This window comes from Gymnoscopelus braueri (assembly GCF_963280865.1).
Source record: "Gymnoscopelus braueri genome assembly, chromosome: 5".
NCBI lineage: Eukaryota > Metazoa > Chordata > Actinopteri > Myctophiformes > Myctophidae > Gymnoscopelus > Gymnoscopelus braueri.
Window position 1 is genome coordinate 53,446,578 of NC_137606.1, and position 11,259 is coordinate 53,457,836.

At 40.7% G+C, this 11,259-nt stretch overlaps 1 protein-coding gene across 1 annotated transcript in view; it reads right to left on the reverse strand.

Moving 5' to 3' along the window:
* LOC308086080 (uncharacterized protein) overlaps nucleotides 1-11,259 on the reverse strand; it is a 499,718-nt gene that overhangs the window by 238,038 nt on the left and 250,421 nt on the right. The gene's annotated exons all lie outside the window — the stretch shown is intronic.

Here is an 11,259-nt window from a genome sequence, read left to right on the forward strand (position 1 = left end):
CAACAGCATGGAGCACGCCAGCTTTGGGAGTGTTCTGCGTTTGTGTACCGGAAGTTGAGAGCTGGTTAAGTCCCGGGAAAGACGCACTGTGATTGGCCAGTAGTCACTTTGAGTGGCAGTTGGGGCAAACGCAGTCAGTGGGGCAAACGCAGTCCCCACCAATATTATTTACGATTCTGTGCCTATCGGTACACAACTCGGACGGCGCTTAGTCGACTAGCAGACCATCGGCCGGTCGTCGCGGGCACTCGCGCCTGGAGGTGCTCGGGCGCGACTCCTCTGCCTCAAGGTCTGCTGAGTCGGCGCGCCTCCGTCATGGTCCAAAACTATACTTTATCGGTGAAAAGAAGTAGTTGAGGATTGATAAGGTTTTCTCCCAAGCGGGAGTCGATCCCAGACTCCCAGTGGTAATGGATTGGGAGTCTAACGATTAGCGAGGTGCGCCACTGAGGCCGGTGTGGAGATTAGCTATTTGGGCTGTATTAGAATGTGACGTCCTAACTCTTCTATTGTAGAAGAAAGAAGTCCCCGCCCACGCCCCCGCCCAAAGACCGTGCACTTACATATATCGCATGGAGCCAATAGATATCTATAATGGAGCACGCCGGTCAGTAATCTTAACTCTCAAAAACACATTGAACATCCTGTTAAACCTTCAAATTAAAACCATATGACAATGTAAACAATGACACATGCGTAGTGCGTATGTGCGCGTTGGCTAAAGCTCGCTCCTCCGTCTTCACTTGATTTCTGAACGAACCTGACCACTGAATGTAGCTCTATTGTTGAAGGCTGCTATGCCTTCCTTTTCAACACATTTCAACACACCTTAATTGAGTGACTGTCTGTAGGCTATTTCCATTTTACTCTGCATGTAATCACGGATAAACGGGCGGACAACAGGTCCATTATTTGACGGGCGGCCGCGGTTCTGGTTCGTATTTTGAAATAATCACGGCCACGGGTGACGGGTGGGTCTACTTTGCAGATCTGATTATTGACGGGCAGCGCGGGTTCTCAACATTGGACCCGTGCAGGACTCTGCTTTAAGTACATTTTGATACCAAAACTTTTGTTCTTTTACTTTTACAGATTTTTTTTAAAATTCCGGACTTTTACTTGTAACAGAATATTTCTATATCACAGTATTGATACTTTTACTTAATACGCAAACCCGCTGTAGACAATTAGTCCATATCGGTCGGACACTAATTGTAACTCCATTTTTATCTAAGCTCCATGTGTCCTTGGTTCTTTGTGACTGATATTATCCTTGTAATGCGTGAGGGGGGTGTGTTTAATTTTTTTCAATTACTTTTTTTCTTTTTATGTATTTCTTTCATTACATTTATTTAAAAAAAAGTTGCCTGTAGACCAATTCAAGTATAAGTGAAAGTTTGTCTGAGGATTTAATAAATATTGAACCAATGAAAATGATTAACAAGAGCTGGTGGTGACTAAATAACTACATTGGATTTATTTGAATACAATTTTTTTTTTACATTTTCTGAAAAGTAGCAGTTTTGGACCTAAAGTTAAAGGTTTCCACCCGCCAGTGACAATATGCTGTATTAACCGGTTAAATGGTGCATTCAACAGACTCGAGGCCTACTGTCTGAAGAGAGAAGTAGGGCAAGATGCTTTTAAAATTAGAACAGTATCACTTGGTAACACAACGCATGTTATTGTCTCCGCCGAAGGTGGAGAATATGTTTTCGCTTTGTGTGAGCAAACATTGCTAGCCAAGCTAACATTGGGCAAGCTCCACGTGACACGTGTCAATTTGTTGACACCAATGCCTCTGATTGGCTAGAGGGACGCGTGACGTAATAAAATTCTATAAATAGGTGTGTCACTTCAAAAAGCCTCTACTTTTTGAAGTGAGGTAAAACAGGATCAATCAGACTTGATTGGAACAGTACCTTCAGTAAGTCCAAGTCACCCGTCTGTGCGTGTGTGTTTCCCTCTGAGAACACCTAACATTGGTCAAGCAAAGGCGCAGAAGGCCAAAGCTAAGAAAGCATACTCATCTACAATTGTAACGTAGAAGAGGACTAGAGTTGAAATGATCCCACAACAAAGCCGAACTCTTAATACGTGTCAATATGTTGACATCAATGTCTCTGATTGGCTAGAGGGACGCATGACGAAATACAATCCTATAATAAAAAGGTGTGTCACTTCAAAAAGCCGTTTACGTTTTTGAAGCGAGGTAAGACAGGATCAATCAGTCTTGATTGGAACCGTATCTTCTAGTCCAAATCACCCGTCCGTGCGTGTGTGTGTGTCCCTTTGAGAACACCTGACATTGGTCAAGCAAAGGCGCAGAAGGCCAAAGCTAAGAAAGCATACTCATCTACAATTGTAACGTAGAAGAGGACATAATATAATAATAAATAATATAATTGCTATAGTCTGCTGGCGGAGACTTGTGCTCCGAGGAGCACATTTTCTAGTTTCTAATCATTTTGTGGTTTCTTTATCTCCCCTCATTCTCCATCCCAGATGTCTTTCCTTCCGAACTACCAGTGAAGAAACATATTTGTGACCAGTGTGGGAAAACCTTCAGCCAGAGGTGTAATCTCAAACAGCACCAGAGGATTCATACAGGAGAAAAGCCCTACCACTGTGAGCATTGTGGGGAAAAGTTCAGCCGAAAAGGTCATCTCAAACAGCACCAGAGAATTCATACAGGAGAAAAGCCCTACCACTGTGAGCATTGTGGGGAAAAGTTCAGCCAAAAAGGTCATCTCAAAGAGCACCAGAGAATTCATACAGGAGAAAAGCCCTACCACTGTGAGCATTGTGGGGGAAAGTTCAGCCTAAAAGGTCATCTCAAACGGCACCAGAGAATTCATACAGGAGAAAAGCCCTACCACTGTGAGCATTGTGGGGAAAAGTTCAGCCAAAAAGGTAATCTCATATCTCACCAGAGGCTTCATACAGGAGAAAAGCCCTACCACTGTGAGCATTGTGAGAAACGGTTCAGCAATGACGCAGGCCTCAGATCTCACCAGAGGATTCATTCAGAAAACTACTACTGCTGTGACCAGTGTAAGAAATGGTTCAGACATCACAGTAGCTTAAAGAGACACATTCAAGCAATCCACACTTGAATGAAGCGTTCTGAGAAGGGTTTTAACCCATATGATGCTTTTAAAGAAGTGAACCACTAGAGACGTCACACTGGAGAGAAGCCATTCTATTGTGAATAGTGTGGCAACAGTTTTCAATGGAGACAATGTTAGTCTCTCCATGTCCACTGAGCTAGACTTATTTGACTTTTTTGACAACATCAGTGTCAGCAATTATTCAGCCAATGAGTCCCAATTTGAATCACCTTCAACCTGTCATCCCTAATATAGGTGTTGTGTTGTAGGCAAAAATGTTCAGGTTTTCAAAATTATTATTAATAATTATTTATTCTTTTGCTCAGAAGTTCTCAAATAGAGACTTTTGTTAAAACAATGTTGAAAATGTTGCACTTTGTTGTGCAAAGACATCAGTAATCGGTGCATCGGATGCAAACATGTGACATCACCCAGAACTTGTGCATGTGTAATGCTCATTATACCATTGTATAATTTTTGTCTATTCACTCTGTGTCTCAGGGGAGGGCTTTGGACAGTTCAGAAACCCGCCTACCAGTGACATCATCGATGAGGAATTCAAGCTAATAGAAACTGCAGGCTTTCTTTTCCTGGAAAGTCAGCATCCTACAGTGTAATGGAAGCCATTGTTCTCGCGTTAATAAAGAATGTAATATAAATGTTTTCTTGACGATAATGTCACTGGTAGGCGGGTTTCTGAACTGTCCACAAAATGTTTGACCTTTATATTATTATTATCATCAGCAGCATTAGTAAGGACCAATTGTATGAAGATGTGTTGAAAAAGGTCGTCCTTTAATCACAATTAGTTGTGTGATAATTAATCGTTAAGTGAAATGTCATGATCGTGACAGCCCTGTGTGAGATCCAAATAAAGTTAACAATAAGAAGAAAGTTGACTAGTGTGGATTTTTCCTCAATCAAGTGAAGGTGCAGCATACTGTACATGTGCAAGAAGACAGAGAGAGAGAGATGGTCAAGTGATGCTAGAGCGACCATAGGTTTATATCAAGTGAGAGACCGTGCTCTTTCCTCAAGAATGTTTTTTGTTGTGTAAAGCAAGCATGCTTTAATAGTAAGTAAGTAAGTACATTTTATTTATATAGCACTTCTCACAGAGATGGCTCACAAAAAAACAACAACAAGGTATTAAAATAAGTAGAACAGTAAAAAGCCTGTACAATAATCAAGTATACAGCAAATAATGATACAACGTGGACATACAATCAAATAACATTTGTAAAAGCTAGTTCAAATAATAGCGTTTTAAGATTGTATTTAAAAATGTCAACAGAAAGTGCAGTTCTCAAGGTATGTGGAAGAGCATTCCACAGCTTGGCAGCTACAGCCCGAAAGGCTCTGTCACCTTTTGTAATTAGATTTGTGGTGGGAACTATTAACAGACCCTCTTCAGCAGACCTAAGGGCCCTCCCTGGCACATAACGTGGGACCAGGTCGGTTAAGTATTTCGGGGCCTGACCATGCAAAGCTCTGTAGGTGAGCACCAGGACCTTGAAATGGACCCTAAAGTGCACAGGAAGCCAGTGCAATAAAATGTTAAAATTAAAATCAGCAGGGCTCTTTGTATTAAAAGAATAGTACAATTGGATATCATCTGCATAAAAATGGTAGGACATGCCTTTAAAAGTACTGATAATGTGTCCTAGTGGTAGCATATAAAGTGCAAATAAGGTTGGTCCAAGGACTGAGCCCTGGGGGACACCACATGAAAGGGGAACAGAGTCTGACACATGTGGGCCCACAGTCACTGAGAACCGTTTACCTGTCAGGTAGGAGGCAAACCAGTCAAGGGCGGTCCCCGTGACCCCTATCTGATCCCTGAGCCTATCTATTAAAACATTGTGATCAATTGTATCAAAAGCAGCACTCATGTCAAGTAGCACCAGGATAGAACATTTTCCAACATCAGATGACATTAAAAGGTCATTGGTCACTTTAAGAAGAGCTGTCTCAGTGGAATGCATTTGTCTAAAACCAGATTGAAACTTATCTAAAATGTTGTGAGAATTTAAAACTGTTAAAAGTTGGTTAGCAACAATTTTCTCTAAAATCTTGGAGATAAATGGAAGCTTAGAAATAGGCCGGTAGTTGGTGTGTAGTGCAGGATCTAATCCATGCTTTTTTTAAAAGTGGCATTACAATGGCTGTTTTAAAATAGGAGGGGACATGGCCTAAAATCAGTGAGAGGTTAATAATGTTAAGTATAGAGGGGCCCATAGAGCTAAAAGCATCCTTTAAAAGAGTGGTTGGAATCACATCAACTGGGCTGGAGGACATTTTCATGGTGCTCATAAGCTTGGTTAACTGATGGAGGGAAATGGGTGCAAAGTGGTTCAGGATTGACTGGTGGTTGGGGCCTATATGAGGGGTGGGAGTAGCGGGGGTTATACCTGCCCTGATATTGACAACCTTGTTCACGAAAAAGTTAATGAAGTTATTACAATCATTGACAGAGAAAACAGGAGGGTCGGGTGTTGGTGGACTGACAATGTTATTGATAGTGTCGAAGAGGACTTTGGGGTTACGTTTACTGGATAAAATGAGTTTAGCAAAAAAGGCAGTTCTCGCAGCTTTAACCATAGAGTTAAAATCAATTAAAAGTTATTTAAGTTGTAAGCGGTGGACCTCAAGTTTAGAGGACTTCCACCGGCGCTCCATGCTTCTAAATTCGCGACGGAGGCAACGAATATCCTCATTTAGCAAGGGAGTTTTATTTAAAGTGCGAACAGTGCAAGATTTAAAAGGAGCAACAACATCTAAGATTTCTGAGCAGTGTAAGTTAAAGAGTGTACTAAAACGTCAATATCAATGTCTAAAAATTCTGCATTGACAAAGGAGGATGGTAGGCTACTAGACTGGTGTCAAAAGCAGCAGAGAACCTTTCAGCTGAGAGGCCATTTAACATGCGTGAGTGCTTCGTTCCGGCTACACAATCAGGGTTAAAAGATATGTTAAAAACTAGTGATTTATGGTCTGTGAAGAGCATGTCCTCGGCAATAATGTTGTCTACATCTAAACCAAAACTAAAAACAAGATCCAGCGTGTTGAGAGAGCGTACCAATGCTTTAAGTGGCCGTTTAAAAAAAAAGAAGTTGACATTCCAAGATATGTTTGGAGTGGACATGAGGGAGATTTCAGGCTGCAGGAGAAGCTGTTAACCCCTACGTCCCTGTGATATTAATGAATGATGATCATATCACATTATTATTCTGTCTGTTAAAAGGTCACTTTCATAGCTGTTTCCTCATTTCCTCATCGTTCTCCTCTTTGTTATTTCCACAGATTAGTTACAGCTGTATTCATATCTGAACATGGCTTTATATAAGCTGACCAAAGCGTACCCTAACCCTAAAACCTCACACTAACCTAATGGTTGTGGAGTTAGCATGTTCTCCCTGTGTCTCCTAGGGTAGTTAATACCCTCACAAAAACATGTAGTAGGATCACTTAGAATATTGGCACCGGGTGAAAAAAGGGTTACAAAATCGTGGGATAAAAAATAAAAAACTAACCTAATGGTTGGAATAATGGAATGCCGGAATTAAGGATTCAAAAGTAGCAAATCTACAAGCTCAAAATGCGACGCTTTGCACCGCGTTTCGAGCTTGTAGATCTGCTATTTGTTAGCCTGAGGCAACGAGCTCAATCGATGGTCTTGAAGGGCGGATCCAAACACAGCCGCCCGGATTCGTGCGGGGCTTCCTATTGCTTCACCAATCTATGTCCCCGCCTCCCCTCCCCTCCCCCCCGGCCTGTGCACGGAGCACGCTGACGTCACCAAATTTAGAGCGACGCCCCTCTGCACTCTGATTGGTTAGGAGCTAACAAGGTCCTAAGACCATCGTTCCTGCATGGCTCCCCCAGGCTTTTTTTCTTTTGTAAAAAAAAAAAAGCATGGGTTTCCGAGGCTAGCTATTTGTAGATAAGATGCATTTGTGTGACGCTGTAGTGTGATCAAGTAGAAAGTTAATTTACGAAAACACAAATATGGTTTCTGTCCGACAGCAACGACTTGCATTTGGCCATGGACCCCTATTTTGACACCACTTTCTCCAATCTACACTATAAAAAAAACCTAAATCTGAGAGTTTGCAAATGGAACCAAATCCATTTGGTTACAATATTACACTCTCCAAGGACCCTCCAAGGACCGCCGCACCTGTCTGAGAACCACTGTCATGGCTTTGGATCCAAGGAATTTTGATGCCGCGAGTGTCCTGCAAAGACATTTCTGTATGTCGAATCATTAGTCAAAGACATGTCTTTTTCAGCTGGGTCGTTAGTTTGAACACAGGTCTGCCGCACAGGAGACAACATTTCTATTACACTTCTTCTTTTCCCCCTGTTAATAAAGCCTAATGAAGTCAGCAGCAAAAACAAGCTATGAACAGATGCTGTTATGACCACATAGCTACCAGATGTAGTATCGCCCCCAAAAAAACCACTCCAAACATCAAAGTTAAACAGTATGACTTAAATGTATTTATTTGAAACATCAACATTCATGTAAGCCAGGGGTCGGCAACCTTTTGGCACAGGGTAGGGTGATCACTGGCACACTGGCATAAGTGTGAGAGAGTGAAAAGTGAAAGTTTAGTCAGTATTATGTCCACTCACATCTATATACAAATTACATCCTGCACATAATTCTACATTCATTCAAACTGCTAACTCTGACTGGGGAGGGAGTCTGGGAGATAGGAGGGTTATTGAGTCTGATGATCATTACACCCTTATGGAAAATAAATATTTCTAAAGAAGTCGAAGAAGAAAAAAAGGTTATGTTACAATCAAAATCTGTTGGAAATATTACATTTTGATGTGGTCATAATTAAACTTGTGTTGATATACACTGACTATCAAAAACGTTGCAGACCCCTGATGTAAGCAGTGGCAGACAGTAACAAAATGCATTTACTTGAGTACTGCAACTGAGTGCATTTTTTTTTGTACTTTACTTGAGTATTTGTATTTTTGGATACTTTCACTGAACTACATTTCAAAGAAAGACTTTTGACTCCACTACATTTATAGGAAGGGAAAAAGGTACATTATGAATTAATCACCAACGTCCAATGCCCTATTTGAAATATAGTGAAAATAGCAGATCTACAAGCTCACAATGCGCCATGTTGTGAGCTTTATCTGCTATTTTCTCTATTTGTGGTATTTGTTTGTCAACAAGGCAATGCATTGATATTAAAAAGAAAATGCACTTTGGAATTGTTCTTTCGAAGTATTTTTAAAAGCATGTACTTTTAAATAGCGTACTTAAGTTTTTTTTTTTTTAATGAGGTACTTCAGTATAAATTATCAAGTACAAATTTGACGGAGCAGCTTTCACTAGTAGAGTAATATTTGACCAGCAGTATCTATACTTTGTCTCAAGTACTGTGGTTGAGTACTTTGTCCACCACTGCATGTAAGTTAACTAGAACAGTGGTTCTCAACCTTCTCAGGCTTAGACCCCCCAAAATAATCATATATTAACTGGGGACCCCCCCCCCCCCCCCCACCCAGACAAGCACTTAATTGTAGGAGTTGAAGCGTTACATGATTTTGTTCAATCTGGGAACCCATCGTCAAAAAGGGGGGGGGGGGGGGGGAATAGATAAACACTGTGAAAATAGCTGATCTACAAGCTCATGTGAACTTGTGGATCGGCTATTTTCACAAATGTCGCCTCTTTCTTATATTATTTGACATTTTTTTATACTCTAGTTTGTTGATTACTTTTGATGCAGTAATGCTCTTTTTTAGTTTTTCTTCTTTTTTTTAGGTATTAAAAAGGTCTTAAAAGTCCTTAAATTGTCACTTCACTGTCATCTGGACCCCCCAAAAATCATTTGAGGGCCCCCTGGGGGTCCAGACCCAAAGGTTGAGCCACCAGAACTGTCTATAATATAACATCTTTCAGAGAGGAACAACAGAACCGTTTGTTGCAGTTTTTCTCTGGTTTCAGGCTTCTGGCTACACTTCTCTCATTCATACAGTCATGTTGTTTATTGGATCACATTTAGGACTTCAGCACCTTCATTTATAGCTAATATATAAAACATACACCTTCATTTATAGCTAATATACAAAACATACACCTTCATTTATAGCTAATATATAAAACATACACCTTAATTTATAGCTAATATATAAAACATACACTGCTCCATCTTACAGTCAGTAAAAAAAAAGCTAAACATAAATGGTTGAACATCATTTTTCTCAAATAATTAGCAATCTGAGCAAAACATTTCACATTGTGTCTATACGTTAGATATTGATTGATGTGTTATTGATTTGTTTTGCTCGTTGGTTTGTTTGTTCCAGGCATGCATGCGCTCGAGATCCATAAACCCTGCAAACTATTAACCACTTAAATCCCAGCATCCCTATTGTGGGGAAAGCTTTCTTAGGAAAATAGCCGATCGACAAGCTCACAGCGGTTGTGAGCTTGTCGATCGGCTATTTTCCTAAGAAATCTTTCCCCACAACAACAGAAAACAGAAAATACACTAGCATAGAGCCCAGAGGGACTCCGCTCAACCATATGGGGTTTAAGTGGTTAACCAGCACAAGTCAGGTGATCACGTGACTTCAGTCTGAGTGTGTGTGTGTGTGTGTGTGTGTGTGTGTGTGTGTGTGTGTGTGTGTGTGTGTGTGTGTGTGTGTGTGTGTGTACCAGACAATTGTTCAAGTCGCTCCAGTCCAAGTCGAGTCCCAAGTCATTTGGTCCCAAGTCCAAGTCGAGTCCCAAGTCGTTTGGTCCCAAGTCCAAGTCGAGTCCCAAGTCATTTGGTCCCAAGTCCAAGTCGAGTCCCAAGTCAATCCAACCCTCAGGTCCGAGTCCCAAGTCGAGTCCCAAGTCATTTGGTCCCAAGTCCAAGTCGAGTCCCAAGTCAATCCAACCCTCCGGTCCGAGTCAAGTCGAGTCCCAAGTCATTTGGTCCCAAGTCCAAGTCGAGTCCCAAGTCTTTCTGTTGTGGGCAAGTCAAGCCGAGTCACAAGTCAAGTCACAAGGTTGTGTCAAGTCCCTCACTACTATTGTTCCCCAGCCCACCCACAAAGCACTAAGGTTTATATCTTGAAGAGAGAAACCGTATCTTAAAGTCAAGAATTAAACCAGCATAAAGCTGTTCATTTATCCATTACAACATTACATGTCTGATCATTTAGTTAGAACTTGGGAAAGGCTAAATTACACTAAAGAAATGGCATGTTTGATACAAAATTGTTTAGTTTTTAACATTTTGGCTCAAACTGGCACTGCCTTTCTGAGTAGTTTTCAAGTGTATTGTTTTGTAAACAAAGTTAGAGCAAGTGAACAAGTGCTCATGTAAACATTAAACAAAGTCAAAGGTAACAAACAACAAACTTCAAGGACATTACTTTTGCTATAACTATAATTATTAATGAATATTGGATAAACTGTGGGTGAAATGATGCAGGAAAGGAAATACATGAATGGCATTTATCTATAGGCCTATTAGGCCTATAATCTTGACGTGTCTGTGTTTGTTTTGTAGTATTTTAATATGTCATTTTCCATCAGGCACAGTTTAGCCATCTACTACAGTTGCCAGATTCTGTGAGAGAAACAAGCAACCAGGTCTAGGAAAACCAGCCCAAAATCAGCCCAAAAGAAGCGACTATGGGCCACATGAGCACTTTAACATATACATCAGCTATTTGAAAATACTAGTAGATCTACAAGCTCACAACGCGTCGCATCGCGACGCGTTGTGAGCTTGTTGATCTGCTATTTTCAAATAAAATCTTGCGGGGAAATGATAATAAGCAGATCTGGCAACCCTGTACACGTGTTTTTATTTTGTTTTTGCAAAGGGGTCCTTGGTAAAAAAAAAAGAAGAAAAAAAAGAGGCTACAACACAGTGGAATAAAGGCATCTCTTTAAGCTTATATATATATATATAGCAGAGAGAAACTGATGGTGGAAAAAAATAAGGAAGGAATTCAAGTTTGGTGGGAGTGATTTAGTGAAGTTAAAGTTATTAAACCTGCGGACGAATGGAAAAGTGGCGTCGTGAGAAAGTGATGGATTACGCAGAGACTTTATTGCTGTTACCATGGATAAAGTATACAGTCACTTGACTTCACTACAGTACATCATGAT